The sequence below is a fragment of the Colobus angolensis genome, unplaced genomic scaffold (assembly GCF_000951035.1).
Source record: "Colobus angolensis palliatus isolate OR3802 unplaced genomic scaffold, Cang.pa_1.0 Scaffold306, whole genome shotgun sequence".
NCBI lineage: Eukaryota > Metazoa > Chordata > Mammalia > Primates > Cercopithecidae > Colobus > Colobus angolensis.
Window position 1 is genome coordinate 750,360 of NW_012116333.1, and position 10,556 is coordinate 760,915.

At 39.1% G+C, this 10,556-nt stretch overlaps 1 pseudogene across 1 annotated transcript in view; it reads right to left on the reverse strand.

The window, feature by feature from the left end:
* Nucleotides 1-10,556, reverse strand: part of LOC105517731 — a 731,019-nt pseudogene that overhangs the window by 715,243 nt on the left and 5,220 nt on the right. The window contains exons 5-9 of the transcript XR_001002708.1: nucleotides 7,999-8,187; nucleotides 6,972-7,114; nucleotides 6,098-6,219; nucleotides 5,565-5,758; nucleotides 4,719-4,851 (exon numbers count right to left, since the gene is read on the reverse strand). The product of XR_001002708.1 is annotated as a ribosome biogenesis protein BMS1 homolog (transcript). The remainder of the gene's footprint in view (nucleotides 1-4,718; nucleotides 4,852-5,564; nucleotides 5,759-6,097; nucleotides 6,220-6,971; nucleotides 7,115-7,998; nucleotides 8,188-10,556) is intronic.

The following is a 10,556-nucleotide window of genomic DNA, read 5'->3' on the forward strand; positions in this document are numbered from 1 at the left end:
CAATGGCAACAAAAGCCAAAATTGACAAATCGGATCTAATTAAACTAAAGAGCTTCTGCACAGCAAAAGAAACTACCATCAGAGTGAACAGGCTACCCACAGAATGGGAGAAAATTTTTAATTGGGCAGTGGGGAAATCTTATGCGTGGAAAGAATGAATCTGGAAAACTGTTCTTTCCTAAGAGTTCAGGAGGATTTGGATGGTAGAGAGCTTTGTGTACAAGGGATCCAGTTCCACATAGTTCAGGTTTAATTTCAAAGGCAACTTCTAGTGCAACCTGTGATTCACCCTGTCCTAAAGTGCCATCTGTAAAGGGTCTGGAGATAACCCACAGGCAGCACTGTGAACCCCTGACAGCCCTTCCAGATAAATACCAGGTCAGTGTCTACAGCTGATGACACAGAGCAGAATATCTGAAAAAAAATATTTCTTTGGCCAATGGACTGCCAGTCACTATTATTTAGTGTAAAATATTATATTACATATATGTAATTTTTTAAATTGCAGTGTTCCACATTGAGGCAATTATATATAAACACCAGATGTTCATTCAGTTTAAAGGCAACTTAGAAATACTGACGCCAGATAGAAAGATGCTTTAGCCCCAAGTCAGGTGTTTGGAAATTGTCACAACTAAACCAACAAAGGGATCTTGAGGCATAATAAGCATTCATACATTTTCAGCTATACCTGTGCTTGTCTTGAATACGAAAACCTAAGCTGCAGTTATGCCACAGCACAGAATGTATTATGTTTTACATCACTGAGCCTTAGTTTACAAATGGTAAAAAAAATAGGGAAGGTAAACTGTGAAGTTTCCTTAAGGAGCTGTTACATTCAACAGACTCATAAAAATCTTTGCCAAGTATCCCCGGTACACAGCTCCTCCCCACTGACGTGCTCAATGGGGAGAAGCTATGCACATGTCTCAACTTTCATATGCTCAATGGCAACAAAGGATTCCCAGGGTAAAGGAGGGGATATCAATAACATAGCACACTGAAAGGACTGTAATGTTACTTCAGAGTGTTGCAAAATAAAGATCATAGATGAAAGTTTTAGTTCATTGAAGCATGTAATCATGTATATTTCATTAGTGTGTTTTAAAGTCTTATACTGCTTACATTCTTATGTGGGAAAATATATCTTGTTTGTGCTTTGTGGATGAAATGTGAACAGGCAAAACTAAAAATAATTTTACAACCCAAATCACCAGATGTTAATGGCTGGTAATTCAACCGGAAACCTGAAAGATAACGTTGATTTCATTGTGATACCAAATATCAGTGACAAGGAAAATTTTATTTGTGGTATTCAAGTGTAGTCCTCTGGAACAAATGACTTGGTTCACAGGCAGCACGCCCACTGCTGAACTGCCATGGCCTGACAGCCTGTCTTATCTGCCAAACTGCTCATTAGGTTTAGTAATCTTCACCTGTGCCTCCAGTTTATATTTCAGCAAGTAATACACATCAGTCTGCTTTTACGATCTTCTGTAGTGAGCTTCCAACACTCCTTCAGCAGTACGGTGCCCCTGCATCTGCAATCCTCCAAACACACCTTATACATGTCATTATTTTCAACTGTTAATTCACCTTCCAGCTTTAGAGGCCAGTTTAGCTTAAATAAAGCAAAAATACAAGACAGAGAATACGCAAGGTAAGTCCTGCATTGTAAATATTAAGTAGGCTGACCAACCATTTAATTTTTTAACATTAAAAAAGAATACCTTAACCATACTAATTTAATATTTAAATATAGATTTCAGAGTGCATTTTGGCATGGGGCACAGGGGACAATAAAGTAGAGGATTCCTTTTCCAATTGTCTCTGACCTATCCAACCTTTGTTACAGGTCAGAGAGTTCTCCAATCTATAAATAAACAACAGAGATAAGGTGGCAACCAGGACACAGAGATGTACTAGAGTACTGCTCAGCTCTCTGCCTAGGACTGATCCTACTGATTCCTGACAATGAGCGCTGTGAAATTTAGAGGCAGATCAATACACATACACACAAATACAATCACACAAAAGAGATACTTCATGGGCAAAAAGAAACAAAGATTTAAAACAAAATGTCTGAAAGACCATAAAACAACTTCTGATGAAATGCTGTTTTCATTTTGCAGAAGTAAAATATTCACCACCAACCCTACAATTAGCTTAAAAATTACAATAAGAACATTAATTTTGGATTCCATCTCCAATTCATACCTTATCAATATGTAATAATCACACTGTATCAACAACAAAGCTGGATAGACTTTATACACCAAATATAACTTGTACAGTAAGAAGGTAATTTTTTAAAATAGTGAGAATACAACATTTGTATGCCATGCTCTACTTCACAAGTTAAAAGAAAATATAATCATTTCTATTTTTAAAATACATTGAAATAAAATACAGAAAAGAGGATTCTAATACCAGTTAACATTAAGAGGATATATCTCTAAACCAAAGATCTTGGATCTTCTAGAAAGAAAAAAAAATCAACCTGTATATACTTGGGTAAGAAAAAAAAAATTAAGAGACTAAGAAAGGAGAGAGGATGTTAGCTTACAATCATCTCCAAAAATGGCTTTCCAATGCATTCAACCAGTTTTCAAGTCCATTTGTTTTTCCTCCTCTGACATCAACAGCCTAAATTACCAAGGATATGCAAAATAATTCAATTTGTGCATTAATCAGCCAACCTAGAAATGGCAATATAGTCAACGAAAATACAAAGAAATAGAAAATGTCAAGGAATTGTTTAACATGTTTAAGATGACATAGCGCAGGGAAAAAGTGATCTGATAAACCAATGGAAGAGTTAATAACCAAACTCAGGCATGGTTCCCTAATGCCACACTTCAAAAGAACTTATAGAGAGAATAAAGGAATAATCCTTTTAAAAAAACATCTAATTTTAGAAAAAAATTGCTCAAAAGGGAAGTTAGTGTTTTTTAAATCTTTTGGAAAGCTGATTAATTTTTTTTTTTTTTTTTGAGGCGGAGTCTCGCTCTGTCGCCCGGACTGGAGTGCAGTGGCCGGATCTCAGCTCACTGCAAGCTCCGCCTCCCGGGTTTACACATGATCCTTAAGAGAAATGGCTGAGTCCAGGCCCAAGGCAGGAAGAGGGAAAAATGAGCCTGGATCCTCTTGTTCTGTCAGAAAGGAAGAAATGCTCAAAGACTAACAGAGACAGTTGAAAGGACACAGGAGACAGGCTGAAGGCTCCCGCGGCCGAATCTGGGACAGCACAGGCATCAGAAAGAACAATGACAGTGATGGAAAATAACTCATGGAATAAAACGCAAGTGCATTAGTCAGCAGTGATACTGAAATAAAGAGAAGTGAAAGCTCTTTGTTAAAGATGCCAGCTAACAAATGTAGGAGGAATGACAGAGGAAGAACATTCATTTTAACCCACCAGTGCCATAACTGATAGAGAAGATCATCAGGAGGCTAAAATCACTGAATGAAAGACAACTATACGAAGCTATTTAACATAGCATGATATATAAATGTATGAAAACATAAATTAGAAAAAACAAAAAAATCGTACCATAAGAGATACGTTAGAATAGAATGGATAAGTTAGAATACAGCAATAATAGGCCACGCATAGTGGCTCACATCTGTAATCCCAGGACTTTGGGAGGCCAAGGTGGGAAGATTGCTTGAGCCCAGGAGTTCGAGACCAGCCTGGGCAACAATAGTGAGAACTCATCCCTAGAACAAAATTTAAAAAATTAGCTGGGAGTGGTGGTGTACTCCTGTAGTCCCAGCTACTTGCGGGGTAGAAGTGGGAGGATCACTTGAGCCTGGGAGTTCAAGGCTGCAGTGAGCCAAGATCACGCCACTGCACTCCAGCCTGGGAGACAAAGTGAGACCTTATCTCAAAACAAAAACAAAAACAAAAAAACCACAATTACAAAAAACATCAGTAACAACAAAATGATGACTACATAAAGACTGTATAGAAAAAAAAATGCTCAGAATATAGAAATAAAATTATGTATTTTACCTGTAACTGCATTGGAAGACAGTATTCTTATAGAAAAAGGATGACCAGATAGATATGCAAAAATGAAAATAGCTAATAACACTCGTTATATCAGGCACTGAGGTAGGTAGTTTATGCACATTGTAACAAATTACATACTAGATTATCTCAAAATTTTCAGATAAATTTTACTGGGAGTCACAAATCAATATAACAAAACCAATGTTTTGCAAACATCCACTATGTATAAAGGTATATAAATTCCGAACCCAGGCTGAAAAATAATTCACATAAGCCATACATCAGTGGAAACCTACCCATGGGAAATAATACAACATAATCTAAACAAAACTTTCAGAGACAAGGCATGTGGCTTCTGGACAGCCACAAACTCCCTGACTCTGCTCTAGTGTTTTGGCCACCAAAAGAAAGCCGAGTGGCCTCAGGTCTCTTAAAAAACAAGAAAGCAACCTATGGAAGATGGCATGGTATTTGAGGAACATTTGGGGTCTGTTGAAAAATGTATCCTGTATTTTATTTCTAGAAAAGCCTCCCTCATAATGTCAGGTAAGTGAAGAGCCCTCAGAGACACATGCACACACAAAGAAAAACAAAACAACACAGAATGAATTCCACCAAAATGTGTTATGATGGCAGAATTATGGGTGATATAATCTTCTGAAATATATCTTTTTATTAAAAATAGAAAAAAAGCAGACTTCCTCTTGATTATCTATAGCCTCTGACCCAAGTGGCTTGGAATCAGAAAACAGCGTCACCCGACTTGAAGCCATCTTGGCATCAGTGGTGGAGTGGGTGGAGATAAGACTCTGGACCAGCTCATGGGTGGGCCCCACCTCGTCAAGACCACCAAGAAAGGGCACATGAGGAAAGTCCAAAGATCCTGGAGAGACACTGGTTTCACTCAGTTTTCAAAATTAACTTAGACACATTTCCTGAGAATCTTTCTTAGTGCCTCAAAAACCAAAGAAGAAAATCCTTACAACAAAGCTTGAAATGGATCCCCATATCCATTAAACTTTTCCAAAGCTCAGTAGATATATAACCTGATAACCTAAACATCTAGCTAGAAAAATCTCAGTTCCAGTGCTACAACAGTGCTAGCTTTTCTAACATTTTAAAATAACCCTGATTTTAACCCAACAAAATTCCACTTGAGAACTAAGAAATAAACATTGGAAATCCGCTTTAAAATAAAGAATGAGGAGACCATTGTGAATGAGAAAAAGAAAAAGACCAACGAGAGCTGGCAAGCACACTGGTTTTATAGAAACGAAGATAAGCCATGCAGGTGCCATACAGGCAGCAGGGCCCGCGCCGGGGTCACAGATCAAGTAGGCATGGAGGAATGGAGGACAGGACGCGTCTGCTTGGTACAATGAAAAAAAGGTATTCTTTTTATTCTACATATTTACAATATGCATTTGGGCCTTTATTATAAGTACAAGAGAAAAATCTTAATAAATAAAAGCTGAGTACATTACCTTTTTGATTAAAAAATAGACTCGGAAAGAATAATGAGAGTTCAGAGCGATGACTCCCGTCTCACCTGTGCCTGAAAACTGTGGCTGCCACCAAGGTCAACAAAGACAGTGTCTTTGTCATACAGCACACGCCCAACTCCAGAAAGAGGCACATAAACCAGCTGCTCCTTCTTATTTAAACAGCGCTTCTTTCGTTGCTCAGGAAGAGCACAAGGGTCTGAGAGGAAACCGATGTCACTCATGGCAAAATCTTCTACCCCTGGAAGACAGGATCCAAAAAGCCAGCTTCAGCTGACAGGAACTTAGTAAGTATCTACTGCTGACTGGGGGGTTAACAATGATCCACAGTTCAAGGGCTTAACCCATGACCCTAAAGAAGGACATCATGCCACACTGGAACAGTGGTCCTCTAGCTATAAGAGGTCAGAGAAGAGGGGATTCGGTAACACCTTTGCAGGCCTACACATAGCTGGCTTACTTTTGAAACCTCCAGCAAGGCCATCTTCCCTTGTTTGGTCATTTTTCACTTTTCCTGAGAAATGAAGCCATCCCAAGAAACCTATGTGTAATTCTAATATGTTCTACAACAAGTGAATACCTGGCATATGAATTTGGCTTTTATTTTTCAAGTGTGCTCCTCTTACATAACCATAAAGTGACACCTGCCGGTCACATTTGACGTTTGTTCAGATATCCTCTGGGTTTGTCAAATCTTCCATCCTAGAAAAATAAACTCAATCATACAGCAGAAATGAATGCCAAAAGTTCTTATACCTCCTTTCATGTGTCAATGACTCATCACACTCTTGTCCACTAAGCACGCCGTTTAGAAAACTAGAAAATACAGAAATAAGGAAGCACCGTTCACCGTCCAGCAGAAGAAAGGGGGCAGGCACATAATTGTGTCTCTAGGCTGAAAGTGACATTCAGTAAGACATCAGACAGGGACATTCATTCTGTAAGACATCAGACAGGGAGATGATGTCCACCTGGGGTCAGGGAAGAGCGAAGAACATATTGAGAAAATCCCTTTCTGGAAGAGGGTGAGCCTGTGCTCTGGGATTTTTACTGTGGCTTGGATTCCGGCAGGTGGAGAAAGGGTATTCCAGGCTGAGAAAACCACAGCACAAAGAAGAGCACAAAGGAAGGAAACTGAAGGCACACACGAGGACTCAAGCACCCGGGCATGAAGGCAGCATCACTGAAAACTGAGAATGAATGTAGGATGGGGCCACATCCTGTAGCCTTAAATGCTTCCAAGTCCTCCCATTCTCCTAAACATCTCATAATTAATTTACTCCCAAAGGCACAGCATCTTTGAGCAATGATATAAATAGACATTTTCCATCAACTACACTTCTACCCCCACTATTCAAACAGGCACAAAATAAATCCTATCACTGTTCTTTTTCTAGCCTTTTTAGCTTTGAAATATATGGCCCAGGAAGAAAAAATTTACAACCACTTTTTACCTGTTTGCCAGGATATAAGGGTGAGAAGTTCGCCATGTGAGAAGCCTAAACTTTATAACTGTAATAAAACGGCCCAGATTGTGGATTTCTTGGTTTTGATATTCTCCATGCAGCATTCCAGAAAGGCAGAACAGCTTGGCACCCTAAACATGAAAGGAAAATTAAAAATTAAATTTCAATTAAATTCTCGTCAATACTGCAATAGAATAAAAGCTCTAAACAAGAAGCAATACTAAGAAGGGAGACTTCCAGCAAAGCCGCTGTCCTGAGGCTTCCAGAGCCTTGCTGGCTTCTTTCAGGACTTATTAGAACCCCACAGAGGCAGACTGCTCTGCAGCCGAGCAGGGGCATCCATCTAAGTATGGTGAGGAGAGGGAGGTGAGGCCTCTGAGCACAGAGACAGTTCTGTGGCCGATGGACCAGAGCAGTAGGGAAAGGAAGGGGCAGTGCCTGGTCCTGTAACTGGGAGAAACTTCTGATGTACTCTATTAAGTCCCCACCCCCAAACACCCAGACACTGCCTGGTGCAGCAGGTACAGAGACAAATGAGATACACCAAGAGGCCCAGAATATGCACTCTCTTGAGGGAAACCTTCCAGAGACTGTGAACGCATACACTAAGGGAATTCAGGAGGCAAATCCTAGGGACGTTTAGTAAGGTCTCTTCAGTCTTTCTGTTTGTTTGTTTGAGATGGAGTCTCACTCTGTCACCCAGGCTGGAGTGCAGTGGCGTAATCTCAGCTCACTGCACCCTCCGCCTCCCAGCTTCAAGCAATTCTCACGTCTCAGCCTCCTGAGTAGCTGGAATTACAGGTGCACACCACCACACCCAACTAATTTTTGCATTTTTAGTAGACACGGGGTTTGGCCATATTGCCCTGAGCTTGAAACTCCTGGCCTCAAGCGATCTGCCCGAGTCTGCCTCCCAAAGTGCTGGGATTATAGGCATGAGCCATTGTGCCCGGCCTCTTCAGTCTATTTTAAAAGGATTATACCATTAGCATCTAAAAATTATTTCTCTTCCTACTGGGTAAACTTCTGTCCAGAACCTGTGTTTTAATCGCTTCTTTGTCTTCTTCAGTTTCTCATTATGCTTGAAGGAGTCGAGGTGGGTGAGAACTCCCATAATTTTAGGAAAGCCATGTACTTGAAAGATGTTTAGAAACTTAAACATTTCCATTTCAAACCCAAAGCTGGCATCTATAAGCATCAGTACCTACAAACAGAACACATCATTTCTCAAAGAAACTACCAAAGCAGACCACCTACACTACGGGTTGGCAACTGGCCACGGGACAAATCCACCCATCACCTGTGTTTGTTAACAGAAGTTTTATTGGAACACAGCCACATTAATTCATTTACATATTGTCTATGGCTGCCTGGGCACTACAACTGCAGAGCTAAGTAGCTGCAAAAGATATGATCCACAAAACCAAAAATATTTACTATCTGGCCCTCGAAATTTTTTGAGAAGTCCCACTGCAGACTAAATCAAATGACTACACAGGCATCACTCAGAGGAACCACTACCCTCTGACTTGCTCTAAAGGGCAACCATAAGATAATGCCCACTAGGATATAAACTTGCATTTTAAGAATTCTAATGCATGAGAAGTCATGCAGAAAAGGCTGGGTCTAACCTGGCCCTTACCTAAGAAATCCTAATTTAAAGAAATGAAGTTTTCTGTAATATACTTTTAAGCCAAATAACAGGTCTCTGACATCCAAAGAATGGGAAGAAAATGATAATCAATGAAATATATTAAATAGGTACAGAAAACCAACCTCTTCTTTCAGTCTCCTCACAAACACACACACATACACACACACACACACACACACATAAAATCTGTTTTTGCTGGGAAGTATGCAGTGGAAACCTCTATCTTGTACGTTAATTTGTATAACTCAATTGCTCAGAAACTTTTTAAAATAGCTACCAGTTTAGAATTAAGTCAAAAAACAGTAAGAATACGATGAATGGTAGTGTATAAGAAAATATAAGCAGATAACACCAATTTTTAAAATTTAAGACGTTTCAAAGATGCAAAATAATTTCAGAATTGATTCCTGGAAACCTCTAGCTTTAATATTAAAGATAGTTCTGTTCTTACCTTTCCATGGATAACTGAAAATAACACAAAATGGAAAACAGAAATGCCCACCTTTTATTAAATTAGGAAACATTCAAAACCCGAAACCACAGAATATATGAAGTTGGGCTTGTAGGAAAGCACAACTGCCACTGCAGACCGAGGCAGCTAGCAGAGCTCTCCAGCAACACTGGACCAGCTCGAAGAACAGGTGGAAAATCTTCACACCACATCTGATGCCACAGAGTGCCAAGGGGCAAGCAGCTGGTTGTAGGGTCAGGAAGAACAGGGAGCAAACAGGCCCTCAGCTGCCAATCTTTGTCATCTAAGCCAGTGTTACTCCCCTAAGCCACTCACGCACGTACACACCCAAATCCACGTACTGTGTGCGCCTTTGCCGTAGTCAGGAGGCTTTGACAACCCAGAGCAGAGCAATCAACATAAGCTAGGCTAAATAAATTATGGTGCATCTATAGAATGGAATATTACATTAAAAAGGAAGAGGCAGAGCTACAGTACTTACTGATTATATGCCTCCAAGATATATTACACGAAAAAAATCAAAGCACAGAAGAGTGTGTAAAATAACCTACCATTTGTGTTTTTAAAGAGTGGCATGTGTGTTCATATGTATCTGGAAGGATACTGCTCTGCATGGACCTGAGAGACCAGCGGTTAGAGCAAGGAAAGAGAAAATGCGCATTGTGTGTACCCTGCATTAGTTATTTTACCAAATATGTGTGCTCCTTTTGAAAATCTGAAAAAGATTTACATAGGTATCTCCCTCAGTGATGGTTAAGAGGCTGGGAAGGGGAGCAGGGAGGGAAGGACACAGAGGTAAAGGTTAACAGGTACAAAAATACAGTTAGATAGAATAAATTCTAATGTCCAACAGCACAATAGGGTGACTATAATTTATTATATAATTCAGAATAACTACAAGAATGAAATTAGAATGTTCCTAACGCAAAGAAATGATAAATGTTTGAAGTGATGGATATCTGAATTACCCTGATTTGATCATCACACATTGTATGCCTCTATCAAAATACTATACGTACCCCATAAATATGTACAACTATTATGCATCCATAATAACTAAAAATAAAAAAAGTAAAGGCATCTCTTAACATGTATGTCTTTAAAATTAGAAACTTGCTACATTTTAAATAAAAGAGAAACAAATGACTTCTGTGAACTATTTCAATATTTTCAAGTATACAAGATTTAGTAATCTCTATACAACTTTACATTAATTACACTTATTTTTACTAATAGTAGCATTACATGTTCAAAATTTGACTGTTATTTAGTTTTCTGACATTACAATGGCACAACTTTAAAATCTGTATTACTTTTTCCTTTATATTTTAGGAGTCTTCTTGGGCCAGAATATAAAATAAGTAGCTCTAGAAAAAACTAAATAAAAATGAAAAAAACAGGGTATCTGTCACCCCACACTTCCTGATCAATATGGCTTATTTTTTGC